At 42.2% G+C, this 24,002-nt stretch overlaps 1 protein-coding gene across 2 annotated transcripts in view; it reads right to left on the bottom strand.

Annotated features, from left to right (window-relative positions):
- The window catches only part of pik3cb (phosphatidylinositol-4,5-bisphosphate 3-kinase, catalytic subunit beta), a 277,178-nt gene that overhangs the window by 148,716 nt on the left and 104,460 nt on the right, over nucleotides 1-24,002 (bottom strand). Inside the window, exon 2 of one of the 2 annotated variants that reach the window (XM_084332779.1) lies at nucleotides 16,123-16,207. The gene's annotated coding sequence lies outside the window, so the exon portion shown is untranslated. The remainder of the gene's footprint in view (nucleotides 1-16,122; nucleotides 16,208-24,002) is intronic. The other variant, XM_084332778.1, reaches the window with a different exon arrangement.

The raw sequence follows: 24,002 nt of genomic DNA, 5'->3' as shown, positions 1-24,002 counted from the left end.
CAGATGTTCTCCAAAAAGATCATTCCAATTCCTGATCGCCATTCCAAAAATTGATCACTACTGTCTACTATCGATTGGCTACTGTGAATAGAGCTGCCGCGATTACCGCGGTATCGCTGTTACATCACGGCCACCGCAGACTAGAGTTAGGCTGAATACCGCATCACCGCTGTTTTTTATAATAATAATAATAATAAAGTGCCCTGCTCTCGTTGGGCTTGCGGCTCTGCAGATATACCCTACTCCTCTGTCGAGGTTCCAAGCGACCCTATTGGGTAGAAGTGGTACCAGAAAAGTCACGTGAAACACTGCAGACCACTGATTGGTCAGAAGAGAGACGTGTCACACGTTGGAGCGTCCTGCACATAAGCATAAAGCCGCCATCTTTACTGCCTCGCTAAGGATTCATTTCATTCTGGATTTGTTTGCAACAGGACCAAGTGCAATAAACAAAAAAGGATGGATTCACTGTGTATTCTGCCTCATTTATTGATGAAACAAAAACGACATCAACCCAATTTACCACCGAGCGGAGCGTTTAGTGTCACATAAAGATCGCTGATGTGTTAAGCTTGTTGTTGTTAGCCTAATGCTAACGCTAACGTCAGCAGATAGACACGAGAGGTAACGTTAAACCCGGGTTGCTTGGTAGAATAGACACAATGAGAGGTAACGTTAGCTTTAGCAGAATAAACACGAGAGTCTGGTTAATGTTGTTATTGATTGATTGATTGATTGATTGATTGAAACTGTGTTAAACTCTGGCTTGCTGCAAGCCCTCGGACATAGCTATGCTCACGGAGCTTTCAGTGTACACAAGCGGCGCCGCCTGCGTCCTCACACGGAGACAAACGGAGTAGTACCTGCAGTGGAAAAGGAACGAAGTACCAGGTACCTAAAGCGGGTCGAGTCGAGTAGGTACTATGCAGTGGAAAAGCGCCATTAGACTAGAGGCAGGCTATATGCTATAAAGAGTAGACTACTAAAAAAAAAAAAAACATTCAAACTTTTTTTTATTCTTTTTGCAATAACCGCGGCGGTAGGAAATATTTCGCAAATTTGTGCGGTAAGGAAAACATCAATACCGCGGCAGCTCTAACTGAATATATATTCCAGGCTGATTCCCGTCCCGCGATCACTTCCATGTTGAGCAGACGGCTTGCCAGCTCAGGGAGCCAGCTGGCCCCGCCTCTACATATCACTGATCCTAAGCGACTGACGTGCAGTTTTCAGGGATAGACGATAGGGGGCGCTTTTTTCCATTCTGAGCCACTGATGGGGCTGCGTGTATGCTTTCCGCAACAGAGTTCGGTTTCCGGGTTCCTCTGATTGGCCGCGACCCCCACGTGACGCTGCCGCTCTGCTGTGTGTTGTGTTGCAGCGCGCACCAGAGCGGCAGAGGTCCCTGCCTTCCTCAATTTATACGCATGGAAGTATTGATTGCGCCGTAACGAATAATTAAAAAAAGATACCGTTAACTGGAATATGTTGTGCCTTTACACATATGTTGGATTATGTAATTGGTTTGTCATGACAAACAAATAAAATATCGCATCGCCGGCTGTCTCTGGCTTGCTCCAGCGGACACCAGAGCTCAGCCATGCCGCTCGCGGCAGCATATTCTCGCCGCTGGCTGAGCTCTGGTGTCCGCTGGAGCAAGCCAGAGACAGCCGCCGATGCAATATTTTATTTGTTTGTCATGACAAACCAATTACATAATCCAACATATGTGTAAAGGCACAACATATTCCAGTTAACGGTATCTTTTTTTAATTATTCGTTACGGCGCAATCAATACTTCCATGCATTCGGGACCTCCATATTTTGGGGGTATTCATCAGACAAATTGGATCTGGGGATTCGGCTCCCATCAGTCGGGCAAGAACTGCGGGTTTTCAGCCTCTCTCCTGGAGCTTAAGGGGGAGCTTAGTATTCCTGCCTCTGAGTGTGTTGTAGCCAGCGGGTAAATCGCGATTTTTTTATTTGTTTGTCATGACAAACCAATTACATAATCCAACATATGTGTAAAGGCACAACATATTCCAGTTAACGGTATATTTTTTTAATTATTCGTTACGGCGTAGTCAATACTTCCATGCGTATACATTGAGGAAGGCAGGGACCTCTGCCGCTCTGGTGCGCGCTGCAACACAACACACAGCAGAGCAGCGGCGTCACGTGGGGGTCGCGGCCAATCAGAGGAACCCGGAAACCGAACTCCGTTGCGGAAAGCATACACGCGATGGGGCTGGTGTACCAACGGGAGACTCGGTTGATGAAATATGAATTCAGATCGCTAATAAAAAAATAAAACTATAATTAGCGTCGTGGGCATTCAGGCATTGGGCTGATAAAACGTCATATCACGTCGTGGGCACTGAAAGTGTTAAGAGCTCAGAACAAAACAACAATGTTTAAGAGCTCTGAACAAAACAACAATGGGCCTCATTCAACAATACTCATTATTTTTCTTATATTCTTGCTTACCTGTCTGTTAACACTTTGAGCGCCACTCACGGCTAATCTCGGGTTTACGATAGTGACGTTGAAAGCCACGTCACAGCTTTTCTCAGATTGTTTTATTTTTAAGCGATCTGAAATCATATTGCATCACGCGAGCCTACCGTTGGAGATCCAGGGGCCGCCGGCGATCAGATGTGAAAAAAGCGCCCCCTATCGTCTCCCAGATGGTAAATCACCCTTTTGGAATGGACTCAAAATATTCCAGTCCACATTTTACTTCTCACCCATGCAGCCGGAGTTACCAGAGTTCATTCTGGAGCCTCTGAGCCACGGCGATCATGGGTTATACTGTACACACGTTGGATCAATATACTTATCGATTTTTTCGAATGGTGATCAGGAATTGGAATATACCATTTGGATACCATCTGATGTCAGGTAAGGAATCTATGTTATCAGTGTTAGGATAATCAGACTTGTGCTAAAATCATTTGCATACAGACACGCCCACCATCTCCTTATAAGGTGAATGAGGCGTGTGTAAAACAGCAGAGTCTCAGCGTCTGATCGTTGTCTGATCCATTTCAACAGGAAGCGATTTGCGACAGATCTCAAAATGACACACACACGACTCGCGACTCAGTGCATGTGTGTGTTCCTGTGGGTCGCTCATCGCATGTGTGTGTGTTAATCTGATAACAAATAAAGACTTATACTTGTACTTATACCGCATACTGTATAGTGCGAAATAAATCGTTCCAGCAAAGTAGGCTTTGTCAATACTGAACGACTTGACGACGCTTGTCAAGAACCAATCGTGCAGTAGGTTGGGAAATACTGGAATGCGCTCAGAACTATAGGAGCAGAGAAGAGAGGAGAGGAGAGGAGAGATGTTGTATGCGTTCTATGCGTACGGCCTGGGCAGCCAGCATCTAACTGTTCTAACAGCAATATATAATCAATTTCAGAAGAAGAACGCACGCAATAAGTTATAATAATAATAATAATTCTTGAAAAGTTCTGGGTTTATAAAGTCATATTTGGGGTATTTGGGGGCAATTGACCAATGGTTTGCTTTCAACTCATGAACTCCTTCCTCTCTCACCTTTTTATATATATTTTTTTTATTGTATCCATCTACTAAAACTGTATTGTATTGTATTGTTTGTTTTAAAAGTGTCTTTGAGCATTAGGAATGGTAGGCTTTTTTAATGTTTCTCATCTGGGTAAGAGTTTCTTATCTGGGTAAGAGTGCTCTCGACCATTCTTAGAATTTGGTCTTGCCTGAGAGAAAAGCAACAATAAGAAAACATTGCTGAATCCGAGGTAAGAACAAAATAAGAGGAAATGCTAGTTAAGAACGAAATCTGTTCTTATATCGCTTCATGAATGAGGCCCAATGCTTCTAGGAGCTCTGAACAAGACAACACTGCTTATAAGAGCTCTGAACAAAACACTGCTTCTAGACGCTCTGAACAAAACAACATTGCTTCTAAGAGCTCTGGACCTAAACAACACTGCTTATAAGAGCTCTGAAAAAAAAAAACACTGCTTATAAGAGCTATGATTGAAACAACACTGGTTCTAAGAGGTTTAAAAGCAACAACTTTGAACCAGACAGAACTGCTTCTATGAGCTTAACACTTTGAGTGCCAGCGACGAGATTTCTCGTTAGTTCATGCCAACCGCTGAGTGCCAGCCGACGAGAAATCTAGTTTTTAAATCGTTATTTTTTATTATTATCGATTTCCATACATTTTTCATTCCTCACGTTACCAGTGGGGATCTGTCTGAGCTCGAACAGGGAAAATACCGCCCCTATCGTCTCTCCGGATGGTACTGCACCCCATTGGATTCAAGTTTCAAGTTTCAAGTTTCTTTAATAGTTGTCATACAGAAGTACAGAATACTTTTATACAAAATGCTTCTTACTGTTACGCTCCAGAGACTGTGCAAGACAAGATAAGTATGAAATAAAATAACATAGTATAGCATGTAAATTAGAAGTAAAAAAAAAAATGAGGTCACAGTGTTCAGTATAGACATATGTACAATGTTCGATGCAGAATAGACGTAACTGAGTTACCATATAATATACAATACTGTGCAGTGTACTAATACAATACTATATAGTGCAAGGCAGAAATGGGATGAGGTGCAATTTAGGTACAATTTACAGTGGGTGTACGAGTTGTAGTGCAAATCCTTTATCAATAAATATAAAGTGTGTTTGTGTGGTTTAAGTGAGTGTGTGCGTGTGGGTGTGTGTGCTGTGTGCATTTGATGGTTGTTGCATAGTGTTTATTGTTCGTTTAGCAGCCTGATGGCCTGGGGATAGAAGCTTCTTCTGAGTCTTTCTGTGCTCGCCTTAAGACTCCGGTATCGCTTGCCTGACCGCAGCAGTTCAAAGAGGCAGTTGTTCGGGTGGCTCGAGTCCTTAATAATTCTCTTAGCCTTCCCCCTGCACCGCTTGTTGTAAATGTTCTGGAGGGTGGGAAGCCCCCCTCCAATTGTGCGTTCGGCTGAACGTGTCACTCTTTGTAGTCTGCTACGGTCTTGTGCAGTGCTATTCCGAAACCAGGAGGTGATGTTGCCAGTCAGGATGCTCTCTATTGTACATGAGTAGAAGTTCCTAAGGATCTTCTGACTGACTTGGAACTTCCTTAGGCGCCTGAGGAAGTAGAGGCGTTGTCGTGCCTTCTTCACAACACTGTCAATGTGTGTGGTCCATGTCAAGTCCTCGGATATGTGGGCTCCGAGGTACTTGAAACTGTTCACTCTCTCAACCGGTGCCCCGTCGATCGATGCTGAGGGGGCTGTAGTCCTTGACCCCCGACCTCCTGAAGTCCACAATCATCTCTTTTGTTTTGCTGACGTTCAGGGAGAGGCAGTTCTCCTGACACCACTGTGACAGATTCTCTACCTCTTCCAGGTAGGCCCTCTCGTCGTTGGCAGAGATCAGGCCCACCACTACTGTGTCATCAGCAAATTTGATGATTGTGTTGTTGTTCCGCTGTGCCACGCAGTCATGTGTGTACAGGGAGTAGAGGAGGGGGCTCAGAACACAGCCCTGGGGGGCCCCTATGTTGAGCGTGATGGATGAGGAGGTGCAGTTGCCTGCTCTTACCACCTGGGGTCTGCCCGTCAGGAAGTCCAGGATTGTCCAGGATTGCACTGAATGAAACGCATGGGGGGATAAAAGAGTCCGGAATCCACATTTTACTTGTCAGGCAAGTAACCGGAGACGATCCCAGTCATCGCCCACCATCAGAACAGCATGGAATATGTCTTTCGACCACCCAGAGTTGGATCAATAAACGCGATCGATATTTGGAATGGCGATCAGGAATTGGAATAATCTTTTTGGAGAACATCTGATCTGAGGTAAGGAATCTATTTTACCAGTATTGGGATAATCAGAGCTGTTTTCACCTATATATCAACGTGTCCCATATGTGTGTGTGTGGCTGTGAGTGTGTGTAGCTGATCAGGAAATAAGATAATCGATTTTTCAGCCCGCTTCTATAGCGTGCATAAGTACACATTTATTTGAAAACTATTCATAATAGGCCGAAAAATGACAACGTGTTTTGTGTATTACAGTAAAGCGCGATTCCTGCAGAATCTTTTTTTTTTAATAAAAGTAAAAGGCCAGTGTAATATATTTAGTAATATTGTCATATTTATGAAAACATCCTTGTAGTTGATAAACCTATGAATTAAAAAAAAATTATTTTATACGATAATTACATCAATACTGTGTACCTGTAGTTCATGTTTGCTTTTGGCCATTGTCACATGTTTATAATGTGATGTATTTACATCAAGTCTGTAATTTTTGGAGAGAGAGGGGGAGGGGGGCAGCCTTTTTATTTATGTTACCTTGCTGCTCTCTATTGGTGAGAAAACGATTAATGTAGCTTTAAAAATGTAAGCTCGAGGAGGACCATTAACCATGCAATGCAAGCATGAAGGATCCTGACCCACGGCACAACTTATGCTATGTGGCGGCGTAGCCAGTTTGGAATGAGAAAGTTGTTTGGTTACACTTAGTTGCTAGTGCTAGCAGTTCATATATCCATTGATAGCAAACATGACACACTCGCTTACAGAGAAAAGGGCTAAATATGTTAGCACATTGATTGATTGAAAACTTTATTAACAGATTGCAGAATGGGTACAATACAGTACAGCTCAATACACACAATTGTTAAGGGGATGCAGACCAGAGAAAGACTTTAGTCTTGTTTACATCAGGGTCCCCCATTTTCAATTCATCAGGACATATATGACAAACATGACATACAGATAGACAGTACTGCTAGTCTGCTACATCTATACATTTATGACATACCAGATTTGCAAATACAGTAATGTTTGTGATACAAAAAGAGTCCAGAAAAGACGTTTGACGTAAAAACTGTACATTGGGAGGGGTTGGGTAGGTGGGGTGGGGGCTGTACATTGGAGGTGGTTCGTGGGTGGGGTGGGGGGGGGTTGGGTAGGAGGGGTGGGTGGGGAACTGTACAACTGTACAAGCAAAACTGTACATTGGAATATTGACAAAACCATACTTGGTCATTTACTGTACATTGGAGGGGGTTGGGTTAGGACATTTACATGGGCCAGTTTCGAATTGCAGTCTCCCGTAGGTGTTCTTTGAGAGTGGTTTTGAAAGTGGGTAGTGATTCACATTCCTTTACAGCTTTGGGCAGGGCGTTCCACATTGATGTGGCATAATTGCGAAACGTGTTTAGTGGAGCTCCCTCTGGTGTTGTGATCGTGGTATTCACTGACCTTTGGGAAGTATTTTGACATTTACATGGGTACTTTGGTCGTGTAATGTATCTTGTAGACCAGGCCCATTGCAAGTTGCTGTACTCTGTCGTCTACTCTAAGCCATCCTAGGTTGTCAAAGTGGGCAGGGGTGAGGTGGGTTCTAGGAGTAAGGTCAAGCAGTAGTCTGACCAGTTCGTTTTGAGATGTTTGTAATTTGGTTTTTAGCGCCTTTGAGGTGCTTTGGTACCATGAGGTGCAAGCATAGTCGTAGTACCCTTGTATGAGTGCTCCTGCCAGAGTCTTCAGGGTATTCTTGTTTACCAGAGAGGAGATCCGGTACAAGAATAGAGTTCGTTGGTTGACTTTTTTTATTACATTGGATGCCATTTTGTCACAGGAAAGATTAGCCTCTAGGATGGAACCCAGGTAGGTAATTTCATCTTACTTGTGACAATATTGTCACCCACTGTAACTGAGAAGCCGTCGGTCTTGCTGAGTTTGTTATTTGAACCGAAGAGAATGGACTCCGTTTTGCCCATGTGTAATGATAGTTTGTTATTAGCGAGCCATATGCAAATTTTGCCTAGTTCCGAGCTGAGGGTTTTTTCAACCTGTAACTTGTCAGAGACCAGCAGGGCTGAGTCGTCTGCGAACAAGAACAAGTTGCAGTCACAAGCTGACGACATGTCATTTGCATAAATTAGGAACAGTAGCGGTCCTAGTATGCTTCCTTGTGGAACACCACAGCTCACTGTGAGGGGGGGGGGGGGGGGGGGGGGGGTAGTACAAATCATGTACAATGCCAGAAATAACCTGTTGCCAAAAAATATACAAATAATGTTCAGGGAAAGAGAAGGTGGCTATAATCTGAGAGGAGAGATACACTTTAAAAAAAAACTCAGTGTCAGAACCAAAATGAAAAGTATGTGCATGTCAATCAGTGGGGTGGACTTGTGAAACAGTCTGGAGTTAGAGCTACAAACATAAATCAGTTTAAAAAGATTTACAAAAAATCTTTCTTAAATGGGTATCTGTAAAAGGAAGTGTGTTGATTGGGATGATAATTTTTTTTTAATAAAAATAGAATAAATGATGTATATCATATGGTATTTATTTAGTATATATTATATATATATATATTTATATAAATGTATAAAATGTATATATAAAATATTGGATTGTATAGAGATAGAGCATACATAATTAATAGAATAAAATTATATAATTAGAGTTAAAAAGGGGTAGGAATAAAAAAAAAAAAAAAAATGTATACTTCTTCCTTTTTCGAACAGGGTAAACTATGATTTGTTTATCGGTTTCTCTTTTAGTCTTATTTTTTTTATTATCTTTTGTATATGTCAAATGATATATTTTAGTTTTTATACTTGTTCGGAAATAAAAATCTTTCACTCATTCATTCATAACCTAAATGACCATTCACCTCGTGGCTCATCAATGTGTTTTGCTCTACTGTTGAAGAACCATGAGTAGATTCTCACCATAACTCTTTCTCTGCCAACAACAATTAAACTCGTTATTGGCCGCCAACAACAAGTATACTAGTTATTTGATCGTTATTGTGCAGATTGATTGAGTGAATGAAAGTTTTATTAACAGATTGCAGAATGGGTACAATACAGTACGGCTCAATACACACAATTGTTAAGGGGATGCAGACCAGAGAAAGACTTTCGTCTCGTTTACATCAGGGTCCCCCATTTTCAATTCATAATGAATTGTAAGTAAGGGTGCAACTTGCTCCGTGCAATCCATTCTTTGTGGATCTAGCCCTGTGTATTGAGCTGTGCGTCGATTATATTGGTCCGGGCGGACTTTTCTAATAACCTGAACCTAGAGCTTCACCCGATCGCATTGAATTGTTTTCGGGACCCCCGATTCATTATGCTGTGGTGGGTTGTCGTGGGCCAAATGGACATACGATCTACCAGATGGCAATCAAATAATTGGAATATTTTTTTTGGAATCCCACCAGCCACAGGTTAGAGCAATTTAACGTCAATTTCAGCTTGATTGTGCCTTGCTTTCATATCCATCGCCCTGATCAGCGTACAGTATGTTGTTGTACTAACGAATGCAGTTATTAACTTATTGACAATCAATTAATCAGAAACAACCCCACCCCCTTTCATGCATTCATGATGGAACATAATACCGATCATATGCATTTGAATTTTTTATTGTAGCATGTGTAGGGATGAAATGCCAATGGATTTAATATAATACACGTCGCAGACTATTACTAGCCTCCCAGGAATTACCCTAAACCGCTCTAAAACCATATTATATTCACCACGGTATAAAACGGGAATGTATGGATGGAAAAATTATTCCTTTTTCACATCTTGAACGATAGATACTCGATGTCAAATGGGCCATAGTATTGCATCCATAGCTATAATATAGAATATAGTTATAGCCCTGCAAACAAGGTGACTGACTCCATTGGTTTAATGCGTGGCAGCGCATAGCCATATCCCGGAAACAGCGTGGCAGAGAATGAGTTAATCACTGATGCACACAAATAACAATGGGAAAGTTGAAGCTGAACTGAAGCTGCCTCTAGCAACGCATGGATCGGTGCACATCCCGACATGAGCACCAGAGTGCTCTGTAGCAGCTGGGGACAGCTTTTGTGCTTTTAATATCATGCATTGCTAGAAGCATTTACATGATCTGTGCATGCTAATAAATGTCCCTCACAGAACAGAGAGAGAGAGAGAGAGAGATGGTAGGAAACACCTGCATCCAATTATTGGCTAATATTGGCAGGTGGCACTGATTGACTGGAAGCTGTGGACAGACAGACACGACAGCTGCACCTGTGCTACCAGATTTAGCTGAAGCGCTGGGAGAGAGGGAGGGAGAGAGATGGGTGGACAATATATCTGATGTTTCCCGAGCAAGATATTTCTCCCTCCCATACAGTTGAGGATATTTTGGATGTTTGGACATTAAGTATGAAACACTGGACAGCAGGATAGTTGATGTAACTTAATTGGCTTGACTCAGAGTCCCGTGGCCGAGAAGCGTCACAGACAGCAAAATTGTTAATCCACACAATAACATGCAGGCAAAACATTTAAACCATCCACAGCAGAAAACTGCGGGCCTTGCTGCATTGCCTATGCTTTAGAGTGACGCCATGTGTTGGAACCAGTCCCAGTATGACACAGTCACCACACGCTGTGCTTTGTTCCATCATGAATCACGCATTTACATTTGGGTCATTTAGCTGACGCTTGTATCCAAAGCGATTTTACAAATTGCATACAACAAGTCAGCAGGAGGGGTACACCTCTGGCGGCTAAGGGTAAGTGGTATTGTTCGTCATACCACACACAGGCAACGCTCAAGGCACGTGGTTTTCTGGTGTGGATGGTTAAAGGTTTTGCGTGCATGTTATGGTGTGGATGAACACGTTTCAGTCTTGTGACCCCGTTTACTGCCTGTGGCGCTTCCCGGTTAGGTGGAAACCAGGCCAGGAAACCGGCCACGGGACTTGTGAGTAAGCTAATGGTATTGCATCAATTACACTACTAAGCAAGCTGGATTTTCAATTTACCCAATGGGTATGCACTCAAAACATTAGCACAGTGATTAACTGGTTTGCAGATACTGCTGAAGTTGCTCAGTACATGTGCAATTGCTTCGTTAAAATGAGTGCTCCAATCAGGACAATACCTTTCAAAAGAAACTCACCAGACCAATCTGGTTAGGGTCAGGCTAATCTTGTGTACTGGAATAAGGTTTAATCATACACAAATGCACAAGGATCGAGGGAGAGGGGAGATTATCGTGGAGTAGGCCTACTTGTTGATGGCAGTTGTTGGGGTGTATTTATTTATTCTCTCGCTTCACTTATTTAGGGTCACACGACCTGGCGTGTGTATTGGACCTAGAATGCACTTATGTTTCATTATTTCCATACTGAATAGACTTCTCCTTCAAGAGTATCATATGTTGTTAAATTGGATTATAATATTTTATTTTGTATCTGTATATTTGTTTATTTTTATTTTGTATGTGTATTTATTTATTTTTGTCTTATGTTTCCTATTTAGGGTGGGGCGGGAGGGAGGGATACTCGATAAGAAGAAAAGAAACAGAGCATGTGACATGTATATATACTGTATCACTGTGGATATATACTCTTTGAATAAAAACGTTGTTAAAAAAAATAAAATAAAAAGACTGGTGGGATCCACTAACTAGACATTGCTCTGTGGTAATGCTGGAGGGGAGCGATCGTTGTCTGATGTTGAGGTAAAATATTCTGACCTTCAAACATTCCCGTCTGTTATAACTAGGCCTACACTCCCAGATTCCATTCAAGTCAGTGCTGTGCATTCCTACCCTCACTCACTCTCTCCCCCCCTCTTTTTCACACAGACACTATGCCTTATCATGGTTAAGTAGGTCAAAACAATTAACAGATGCCACACATTAACACACATTCCGCAAATACACACAGAAATACAGTGTGCGGATCTTCAACTGACTACAAGCATTCCATAGTCCCTTAACTTTACCCATTACCTTAACCTTGTACAGTCTCCTCCCCATCATATGTATATATTCTCTGTTGGGATATATGGGTAACAGTAGTGTATATTTGCATATCGTATATGTCACAAATGTAACAGTACTATATACCTGTATGTCATGTATGTCCCTATGCCATAAATGTCATGTCGTCATGTATGTTGTGTATGTCATAAATGTCAATGAATTGATGACTTCTGACTTCTGCCGCAACTCAAGCGGGTGCCACCTGCAGAAGTTCTCAGACGACTCCTCCATCGTAAGCTACATCACCGACGATGATGAGGAGGAGTACAGAGCCCTGGTGGAGAGCTTCGTGGGGTGGAGCGACAGCAACCCCCCCGATTCCCATCACCATCCGAGGGGTGGATGTGGAGGTGGTGGACTCATAAGTTCCTTGGGGTACACCTGAACAATAAACTGGACTGGTCGGATAACACAGAGGCCCTCTACAGGAAGGGACAGAGCAGGCTGTTCTTCCTGAGGAGACTCAGGTCCTTCAATGTGTGCAACAGACTGCTGCAGTCATTTTACCAGTCTGTAGTGGCCAGCATCCTCTTCTATGCTGTGGCATGCTGGGGAGGCTACATCAACTCAAGGGACACCAACAAGCTCAACAAGCTGGTGAGGAAGGCTAGCTCTGTGGTGAGAGTGGAGCTACCTAGACTAGAGGTGATGGCAGAGAGGGGGATGATAAGGAAGCTGGCTGCCATCATGGAGAACCCCTACCACCCCCTCTACGACGAGCTAGTCAAGATGAGAAGCTCGTTCAGCCACAGACTCATTCCCCCCCGACACTCAACTAACCGCCTCGGACAGTCCTTCATACCAGCGGCCATCAGGCTCCACAACAGTGGGCAGCGACTAGCAGCCTCCAGGCCCCACAACAGGGGGCAGCGACTGCTACCAGACATTGACCTGAGACTTATAGGAACCCAAGGAGGACAACCTACACTACCTTAGGCATACTGCACCTTATGTGGATACTGTGATACTGTGAATAATGTATATTTCAGTGGATACTGTGATACTGTGAATAATGTATACTCAGTAGATAGTAAATTATAACACTACCTTATGCATACTGCACCTTATGTGACACTGTGAATAATGTGAATATTTTTCTTTTCAGCTAGTTAGATAGTAAATTATACTGACCAAATTGACCTAATTGTTTACACTGCCTGTGTTGTTTTTACTACCTGTACCACCCCCCCCCCCCCTTCCCCCATGCTGCTATGATGCCTGAATTTCCCCAAGGGGATCAATAAAGGAATATCTTATCTTATCTTAAAATGGGGGGCCCTGATGTAAACAAGACAAACGTCTTTCTCTGGTCTGCATCCCCTTAACAATTGTGTGTATTGAGCCGTACTGTATTGTACCCATTCTGCAATCTGTTAAATAAAGGTTTCATTCATTCATTCATTCACCCTAACCTCAAAAATGACACATTACCTTAAAAGAACACGCAGCTAGCCTAGCTTAAAAGAACACGCCAACATTTTGGGAAATTAGCTTACCGTCTTCTCCAGAGACAGACAAGAAGATAGATACCAGTTTCCTTTAAAGGAAAACGCCAACATTTTGGGAAATGAGCTTATTTGCCATCTTCCCTGGAGTTAGACAAGAAGATGCATACCCTTTTCTTCTCTGTGCGTGCAGTAGGCTTAGGGAACGCCCGCACCGTTAGCATAGCTTAGCTTCATCACTGGAAGTGGGGCAGTCCTTTACCCTGAAGTTCCCTACAGTCCCCTACAGTCACGAAATACACTCCAAAACGTTCCTGTAAACATGTTGTGACCTGTGTATTTACCACGTGGAGAAATAAAAAATAATTGAATTAGACATTTACGTTTTCTGAGCAAATATACTCTGAACAATTTTTTGCCGAACCACTCCCCTCTGGGCTCAGTCAGTGATTTCACGCAACGCAGTGATACTTTCTAACGTGACGCCAGTGTTTGTTTACATTCTCATTTCATTCAAAGGATCCGAACCGATTGAAGTTTATGGTTACTATGCCTTCAAATCCTCTTACCTTGACGCTTAAAAGCCTCCACAATTTAGAAAACAGTATTCCCATGGCTGGTGTTGATATGGTGCTAGCTAACGAAAACCAACAAACACAGAACCGGACGTGTAGGCAGAAAACGAGGCATCAATTTTACTTCCGGTGGGGGGGTTTCAATATAAAAGAGCAACGTCTAAAGCACCGGAAATACGTTCAATTCAGCACTGTGCAATACTCCAATTCAGCCATTGGCAATTCAGCCGTTGGGTGGGGGGGGGGGCGCTGTTGAGCGGGCCTGTGACCAGACCTGAAAGCGCCCCTGGCTCTGCGGCTCTGCAGCTACATATGCTTCTAGCAAAATCCAGCATCCAGCCTCGCTGTTTGCAATGGGAGCAGCACAGAGTCTCGACTCGGGACTTATTTTATTTGGAATATAATGACTTTATACGCAAAAGTAGCCTAGTTTTAAGTTAAAATATTATAAATCTACATGCCTTGAGGATGTCATTCTTTATATAGCCTGCCTATCAGGCAAAAAAAAATATTCTAACGGAAACACTGATACCGTGATATATACTGTTACCGTCTATGCTTCAAATTATACCGTGATATAAATTTTAGACCATACCGTCCACCCCTACATTGGGTATATACTAATTACAACAAGACATTAATTAATTGCATTGTTACTGTTCACATGTGTGGTGCCGTCGTCGCCCGTCAGCCATATTTAAGTAAGGATAGTTTGAATGACACTTCAGCACCAAGGCGCTGTCCACCGAAGTTATTATACCTTCAAAGCGCTACTGCCTATGGATAAAACAAAGTATAATAAGGATGTTTTAGGTGGTGGTAGTTTCTCTGTTAGGACATTATAGCTGAAATATATAGCCTAGCTATAGTCGGTCTGATATATATTAGAGAAATAGTAAAGTAATCCAACGCAAGAGACACCGGGTTTGAATCCGGCTGTCTGCGTTGCCTCTGGCTTGGGCCGGCCGTCATACTAACTCAATTGGCAGAGTTAGCGGGTGGAAGTCGATGGGTGGTAATCTGGACGTTGTGGACAGCGAATCCTACAGGTCGGTTGGGGGACGCCTGCACAGCAGAGACAGGAAATGGCGGGGGTAGTGTGAGCCTCCCACATGTTACACCTCGCCAATGAGAGTCCGCGCTGGCAGGTGAAAAGATGCGACAGGCTGCCTCCTCGTGTATCGGAGGGGACGCGTGATGCAAGGCTTCTATCCTCCCTACAACCGGCCAGTGGGGGGCATATGCGAGCAACGTTAAAGACAGGGGAGGGGAGAATTGGCACAGCGAAATTGGGATGGGAGAAAAAATAAAACGAGAAAAAGTGGATAAAAAAAAAGAAATAATAAAGTAATATTCTCCAAACAATCTGCATCAGGTGCAGACCTCTTCTGTCTGGCGTCTATTAACAAAATGTATAAAACAATTTGGCTTTTAACTGAAGTCGGGCGCAACACTAGACATGTTTAGCAAAACATTAAATATCTTTGGGACAGTTTGTGATAAGGACTCGCCTTATTTTGTTTCGGATTCGGGATATTGTGATCATCAACATTGTATCTCTCTGGCGAGAAATAAGCGGACAACGAAAAAGACGGCACTCGCCACTTAAAGAAATCAAAAGCGTGTATTTAACAACCTCAAAAACTTTCGAAACACGCTTTATATTAACTTAATAAATAAACAAAAACGAAAAATCTACTTATGTCAACGAAAATGTCCAGTAGGCCTAACTAAATAACAGATATTCATCTCCGTTACACGCAAGCAGCTTCTGATGGCCGAATCTGTCAGACGGCACTGGAGTAGATATACAGTACTGTTACATCCAGAACACACACACACACACACACAATTACACATGTTGCACCATCTATCTACACCCTCACACAACTCTGTCGCTTTTTCGGGAGTAGCGGGGAACATAGGACCCTTTTTTTTGTACGTTTGAGAACACTACCGTAATGACAGAGAAATGAAGCAAGCTGACATGGTCGGCCCTCGCACAACTCGTCGCTTTTTAGGGAGGGGGTAGCGGGAGCTGGGAATATAGAACCCGGGGAACATAGGACCCGGGGAACATAGACATGCCCCCCTTACTTAACCCTAAATCCTTACCTCAAAACAATCCATTACCTTACTTAAACCTAAACTCTTACCTCAAAATGGCCACTTTTTCAACATGAGGACCAACCTCACTTGTTGGCTTCAAGAAGTCAAAACTGTGTGAAGTGTCCTCACACATATAGAGATACAAGCAAACACACACACACCTCACCTGTTCTCTCCTGGAGGCTCTTACTCCCTATGTCTCTGCTCCTTGCAGGAGGCGCATGAGGAGACGCTGGGACACGGCATCTAAGGGAAGAAGAGCAGAGTTGAGATTAAAGATCTCAGAAAATTAAAGATGTTTTAACTCGTTATAGCCCGCCAATCGAATTCTGGCAACGAGTAAACTCGTTATTGGATCGTTATTTCTTTTATTAGCTATTTCCATTCATAATTCATCCTGCTATGGTGTAGGACTGTGTTGCACTCTGTCTGAGACCACAGCGGTGCGATACCGCCGCCTAACGCCTTGCGGCCGCTATTGCACTCCATTTGAAACGATGTGGTTTGTTTTCCTGGCCGAGCTGCAGCGTGCAGGCGGGGTCTATACACTCCAGCAAGGCAAGCGCTCATAACGATGCATCGATGAGGCTCCACCGCCGGCCCGTTCATTTTCTTTGGTGGTAAACGTGGGACACACTACCGCGACCAGTATTTGGTATGGCGATCAGATAATTGGATTATTCTTTTTGCAGTACATCATAGACAAGGTAAGGACTATATATTATCAATCTTGCATTGATCCGATCATTTCTTTCCCGCGATCGCAGCCTGTGTGTGTGTGTGCCGTTGGCTGCAATCAAAGCACGGAGGGAGAGTTTCCCCCCGTCCCCTTTCATGCATGCATGATGAAACATAATTACCGATAATCTAGCGTTGATTTCAGGATGATTAAAAAATCTGGCGAGAAATGGCAACGTGTTTAGTGGATTTCACTAAAGGGCTGTTTGACGGAGTTCCCTGGGATTACACAGGATCACTCTACAACTATACTCATATTCACCACGGTATAAAACGGAAATGTATTGATGAAAAAATAAAAAAAAAAATTGCATGTTGACCGGAAGAAACCCACTGACAATCGACGGCGTTATTAGATCCATAGCTATAATATAAAATATAGGTTTAGCTCTACAAACAAGGTGAGCAATTACATAGGGTTAATGGGCGGCATGGCCTATGCACTTCCGGGAAGGGGCGTGGCACTCAATGTGTTAATCCCTTTTTATCTGCACATAATTCTCATCTATTTATCACCACACAATTTTTTTAAACTTATTTTAGTCTAAAATAAATCCAGTTATCTCCTCCTGGAAAGAGGGCCTACTCGTGTCTTAGGTCACTCTGCACTTGAGGGCGAAGACACCAAAAGAAACAGTGTCGTCCAATGAGCTACTTTAGGATTAGGGATGCACGATATTGTTTTTTTGACACCGATACCGATAACTTTATGCTCCTCAAGCCGATAACCGATATCGATAACCGATATTTATTGTATTATAAAAAAAATGTTAATGTATATATTTTTTTTGATCGCAAGGCTGTACAAAGCTGGACAGCTTTGGTTTTATAAAAAGGCCAAAGACTGACGCTGTTAGTGCAGCAGCTAGCAGCGCTACTGTCACTGAAGTTGACACTGCTAGTGTTGTGAAGGGCCAGATTAAAGCTGAGAATCTACGTTTATTGTTTTATATACCTTGTATATTATTTATATATATAAGTTATATCCCTTTAAGCCTGCATTTGAATCCTAGTAATATTCACTTTCCTCATTGGATAACGCCCTTGACGTTCTCGGCGCCAGACAACGCACCCCTGAAGTCAGGTTCAAAGGCGAGTCTGGGCATGTTGGAACATGCCTGGTGCCGGCGCATTGATTCGAGACGAGAGCTGAGGCTTGGCACTAGAAAGCCACTTAAGTATATATATCGTGGAAGGCGCAGCAGCAGTAGTGTGATTCTAATGTAGTGTGAAGCAGTTCGTCTAAACAGAGTGTTGTGAACCTAACGTGCGAAGTGAATAGTAAAAGTGTCAGAGTTAATGCAGTAACGTCAAGTTCGACTTAGCTTAATGTGAAGTAAAGAGTCGTCATTTAGTGTGAATCGTGTTACAGCAGTTCGTTCGGTATGTAGCATTACAAGCAGTTCGTTCGTTTAGTAACTAGTGAAACCTTAGCAAGTGTGCGTGGACTTAGTAGTTAGTGCCAGTACACGAGGAGGGCCTAGTCGTGGACCTACTGGACATGTGCATATTGGTACCTACGGCGGCGATTGCAGAACCAGTATTGGTTGGATTATAGTGATTGTGGAACGTACTACCGTGGAGAAGAGCCTCGTTAATACCCACTGTCGTTTGGATTTAACCACCTTGAAGATCTTACCTCGGGCTAGCTTCGAGGACCGAAGCTAGCTGGCTATCGTCATTGCTATCGGGCAATTGGATTACAGCTATTGCTTTGTTGCTGAGCATTTGGATTACAAGGACTGGATCTATACGAGAACCCCTTCTTATTCAAGTGAACAGACTGAGTAGAACAAAGGATATGGAGAGGGCTTCAGCGTTCTTATTTTGTTTCAGGTAGGTGCTCTTTGGATTAAATCCGGGGTAGGATTCGCTTATATAAGAAAGGTTGAGATCCAAGGCAGCTCTACAGTTGTTAAAAAGCCTTTAATAAGTAGCTTACATTATTTAGATTTTTTTTTTAAAAGTCCAACATGTTTCGGCCTACATGGCCTTCTTCAGGGTGAGTATCCGAACATTCTTCCTTCCTCCAGAGCTTACATCTCTGGGAGGACACCCCCTGTCTCCAGCGGTACCATCGTTTGCCCACTATAGTGCCACCCTACGCCAGGCGGCGTTTAGTCTAGTATCCCAGCTTAGGAATTATTCATTCCAAATGACTTTGCTACTGACTGACTTTATTCATATTCTTCGCCATACAAGCGCGACCCTTAATTCCCATTCTGTACAATTGCTGCATAATAATAAATACTCTAAATGATATTTCTTTGTCACCGTGCCGTATTATTCTGAGTGTCTGCCATATTATAACTGTACTTTCTGGCAAGTAATAATAATAATAGTTAGCAGTGGTTTAATCTATCACAATCTTTAATACAGTCAGGGTTTTGTAACCCCTCAGTTACAGCTAGTGCTAGTACTAGTGTTAGCTCTGCTGCTCCTGTGCACAGTGCACCTGTTATTGTTACCACGCCGGTTGCCACTGCCAGACCCGAGTCTCCACCACTAGACCTGGACTGTGCTGCTACTCAACCACCACAATGCTGGGGTCCGAGTCAGTGGAACTTTTGGAAAAATAAATATAGCTGGTTATTTGCCAAGGAGGGATGCATTGGCTGCCTTCCATGTAAAAACGCCAAGACATTGTTAAATAAATCATTTGGAGCCCATTTGGCAGAGCAGTGGATGAATGGGACTGTGACTAGCTCTCAGAGCAAGAAGTTGAGGAAGAAAATATACTTGCAGTGATAGCATTGCTCATAAGCAAGCTATAGAAATAGAAAGTCAAAACCAAAAGGAAGTGCTTCCAAAAAAAGTGAGCGAAATCACATCTGCTTTGCTCAAGGAGACAGCCAGTTCATTCAGGGCAGCATATACTGTCGCTAAAGAAAGGTTGCCGTATACCAAATTTAACCCCCTTATGACACTTAATGAGTTGAACGGTGCGACAGTCGGGCCAGCTCACCGATGCGATCATTCTTGTGCACAGATCATAGAGCACATTGCCACAGAGATGAAAAAAAAACATTATTTATTTAGATTTATACAAGTATTTATTTTATCAGATGATAATGTTACTTACTGTATCCTGATAAATGCTGCTGTTGTGCCATACAACTATTTATTTTCCATTAGATTATTTTGTTAGTTTTTTATTTATAAGTGCAGAGCAGGGTTAGAAATTAACATTTCTTTTCAAGGGCTTTTTTTGCCCCCCTTAATTGGTTTTCGGGGGCTTTTTTTGTATTTCGGGGGCACAACATTTTTATAATGAAAATTAACAAAGATTATAAAACATTGTTGACACTTTTTTTTACAGTCTTCGTCCCTATGTTTGATAACGTAATGTTAATGTCTCCATATATAGGGCTCTACGCTAACCTTTTTCCCAAGGAGCACATGTGCTCCTAAATAAAATGTTAATACAAAAATCTAAATACAAATTTAGGAGCACACATAAATTTAGGAGCACAGTGACAATTGTTCAAGTAACACACACACACACACACACGATGTGTGACATGGCTTGGTTTCATGTTTTGAGGTACCTTCAATTATCTGTAAATAATACTCTATCTAAATAGATTAAATATGGTTGTCCCTGAGGGCAAGTTGTGTTGTTGTCTTGATATATCTACAAATAGCAGACGAATAGCCGGTTGCCTCTGGATCAATGAATGTCTAATATTGAATATTATTAGCTATTTTATTTTTAACATCCCTAATTCCAACAGTCAAGAGGCTTGTTTCAAATTGATACGTGAAAAACCCCACACACGCAACAACATCCACCTCAAACACAACAAAAGAACAGAGCATCTCATGAACTTATGTCATGGACTGTCAGCTGAACTCGCACCAATGCATAAGGAAATAGTCAGACATCCCAGAATTATTTCATAATACAAGTTTTGAATGGACGTTTGGATTAAAATCATCCCCGAAGACAGCACTGGAACGTTTGTGAGTATAGGCTCTGGCCAGATCGATCAATGAAATACGTTGCACGCTCAGCGCTGTGGAATGAAGGAAATGCGCATCGGGATCGGATTTGGATGTTATTCTTTGGAGTTGTGTTACAAATGAAATGGTCTTTCCCCGCCGAACACAAGTCACTTAACGTTACACAGGTCGCGCTATGCAGATGCTTAGCTTGCTAACGTTAAAGGGGAACTATCTTATAAATGGCCTTTTTGAGTGTTTAGCATTGTTTCCTAGCTATGTGAACTTATATTAATATGATCTATGTCTCAAAATTCTCATATTGGCGCATTCTTCCAATTCTCCTCTCACAATATTCACCCTCACTGAACTGAGTCATTTGAAAATGTGCGCGATATGTGATGTCAGAAAGACACCGCTGCATGTTAATGTTCAGGCGACAACGCCGCTGCGCAGTGGTTTAGGAGCCCAGGCTCAAAACAGCTCGAGATCTTGAGGTAGAAAAATGCTGTTTTTGAGGACTTGATTAGAAATACAAAACAATGAATAAAAAAAATATATATATTACAGAGGTGTTCCATAGACTCACAGGAATTGTGTAAAAGTGCCCAAATAGTGAAAGAAATAGTAAAATAGTTCCCCTTTAAGATAGCAGTGTAACTTAATGACTAGAGCTCTCTGTCTGTCTGTGTTCGCACCTCTCAAGCACCCTGTAACACGCAGCGGGCCCCGCCTCCCTCCCTCCTTGCATTCCACCCAAAAACTGAATTTCAGTCCAGTTTCTGAACTATTAACAGCGGAGCTGTTTTGTAATATTCACTCGTCTCGCACACTGCAAGTAAATGATTTTTCCGGTTCGCACACACACATATTATTAGGGGCAAATACGAGGGAAATGCTCGCACTGTAGAGCATATATATAATTATATATATAATTAGTAAACTGTCGGGGGCTTTTCTTGCCCCCCTTAACTGATTTTCGAGGGCATTTGGTAAATTTTCGATGGCATTTTGCCCCAAGCCCCCGTTAATTTCTAACCCTGGTGCAGAGACAAATAAATGTTAATTCAAGTTCATAAATTGTCAAATTTTTTCAAATTAAATTGTTGTATTTTATCAGATGCAAAATGCAAATAAGTAAATATGGCATTATATATCAGAGGTGAGTAAGAAAATGAACAAATATTAATGGTTAAGAATGAGACTGAATAATGACATCACACAATAGTCTAATGATTAGACTGTTGTGTGATGTCATTGTCATTACTTAGTATTAGACTAATCCTAATGAGATATTCCTTGAAATATGACTTCGAAAACAGCCACAATTTCAGTAAAAAAAATAGTAAAAAAAAAAAAAAATCAGGGGGCCCCCATAGCTCTCAGGTGATCATTTGAACCCTGAACATGCAGTTTAAAATGAAGGACTTACTGAAAACGTACAGACTGAAATTGTAACTGTGTACATGTGTGAGTATTATACTACACGTGCGAGTGAGGGTGAGAAAACTGAAGACCAAGTAGGAGTCGATTGCAGGTTTCGGGCTCAGTGAATCAAGGCAGGTGTGTGTGAGAGTGAACAGAGAAGTCAACAGAAAGCAATAATTAAGGACTTCTGCTTTGAAAGTGACAGACTGTGTGTAGAATGTGTGCGCGTTTCTGTTTCAGTATCAACTTGAGTGCGTTCGGCCCCAGCCGCACCCAATGTCATTACAGGACGACGGCCTAGTCAACAATTTGCTATACATCCCACAATACTTTGCCTTTACGCAGAACCAGAATTAAAAAGACAAGTTCAGAGTTTTGGAACCATCTGGCCCCATTTCCTTACTTTACCAGTCCATGTTGTTCTTCATACTAGATACCTATAGATCAGGCTAGTCAGCCACAAAATGTATGCAAAGTTAAAAGAACACAACAACATTTGGGGAAATTAGCTTATCGTCTTCTCCAGAGAGAGACAATATAGATAGATACCAGTTCCCTCTCTGTGCGTTCAGTAAAAAGCTATCTGGCTGCATGTTAGCCTAGCTTAGCACAATGAATGGCAGCGGACATGGTCGATTAGCCTAGGCATTTTCCAACTAACACCTCTCCCGAAGGCTAACCGGCCATGTCCGCTTTCATTCATTGTGCTAAGCTAGGCTAACATGCAGCCAGATAGCTTTCTACTGAACGCACAGTAGGGTTGAGCCCAAACGTTCAGACCTTCGTTTGTTACATTGGCATTCAAATCTTAATTGGTTCGAACCTTTTTTTAAATGTATTTTACACGAAAAATATATATCAGAATGTGATATATATCAGAATATCACAGTACTCTGTTGTGTTTACAATAATTCGAAAATCACGCGTAAACACAGACACAACAACACAGTCTAGTCGATGATGAGGAGGGGTCACCATCATACATTATCAGGAAATGACTCAATCATGCAAAAAAGAGCGAGTTGAGTGACTCACACTCACCCGTTTTATTTCATAATACATCGTTTCCGAATGGACGTTTTGATTAAACCAAGTGTATGCAGTGATGCTGGTTTCCCAGCGGAACACAAGTTACTTAACGTTACACAGGTATGTTAAGCATGTTTACTGTAGCTTTTGATTTGATTTGATCTTTATTTATCTCGAACAACCATAAACACACAAACTTGAAATAAAAAATAACAAATACATAAAAAAATTTATAAAATACAAATAATAAAATAAAATATATCTTGTCAACATAGCTCAAGACAAATGGTTTTGTTCGAGAAGGGACATAAATAAGCAAAGCTTCTAACGTTAAGATAGCAGGAGCCGCCGGCCAACAAATATGTTGTTTCAACAAATGGATTCACAAAATGGATTACCATCTAAACGTTATTGAAGCCTCCCGTGACCACTACTACTCTTAATAACCCCAGCAATATGCGCATATGCTATATGCGTAAATGTGCCCAAGACTCGACAGTACTGAACCAGAACAATTATTTAGGAGCACATTTTTATGATTAAAAACGATTGTTCGAACGTCGAGAGCCTTCTTGTCTCTCTCTGGAGAAGACTGTAAGCTAATTTCCCCAAATGTTGGCGTGTTCCTTTAACAGGGCCATGCTCCAGGCTGTACAAGCCCTGAAATCAATGATCAAACCAGCTCCACAATGCACTCAAATGTACGGTCGGTTTCAGAGTTTATTTCAGGGTTTGTACAGACTGGCACATGGCCCCTGGCCCCACTGAACTGGTGCTTTCTTTTGGGGCCAAGCAGGCAGAGCTGCGAGGATCCAGTATGAAAAACAGCATGGACTGTGCTGAGAAAGGACTCTACTGATCAACAATATAATTGCCAAGTAGGAAATGGGGTTAATTTCAGGGT

The sequence above is a fragment of the Notolepis coatsorum genome (assembly GCF_963971535.1).
Source record: "Notolepis coatsorum genome assembly, chromosome: 1".
NCBI classification, from domain to species: Eukaryota; Metazoa; Chordata; class Actinopteri; order Aulopiformes; family Paralepididae; genus Notolepis; species Notolepis coatsorum.
The sequence above is the reverse complement of the archived record's forward strand: the minus strand, read 5'-3'. Positions and strand labels throughout refer to the sequence as shown.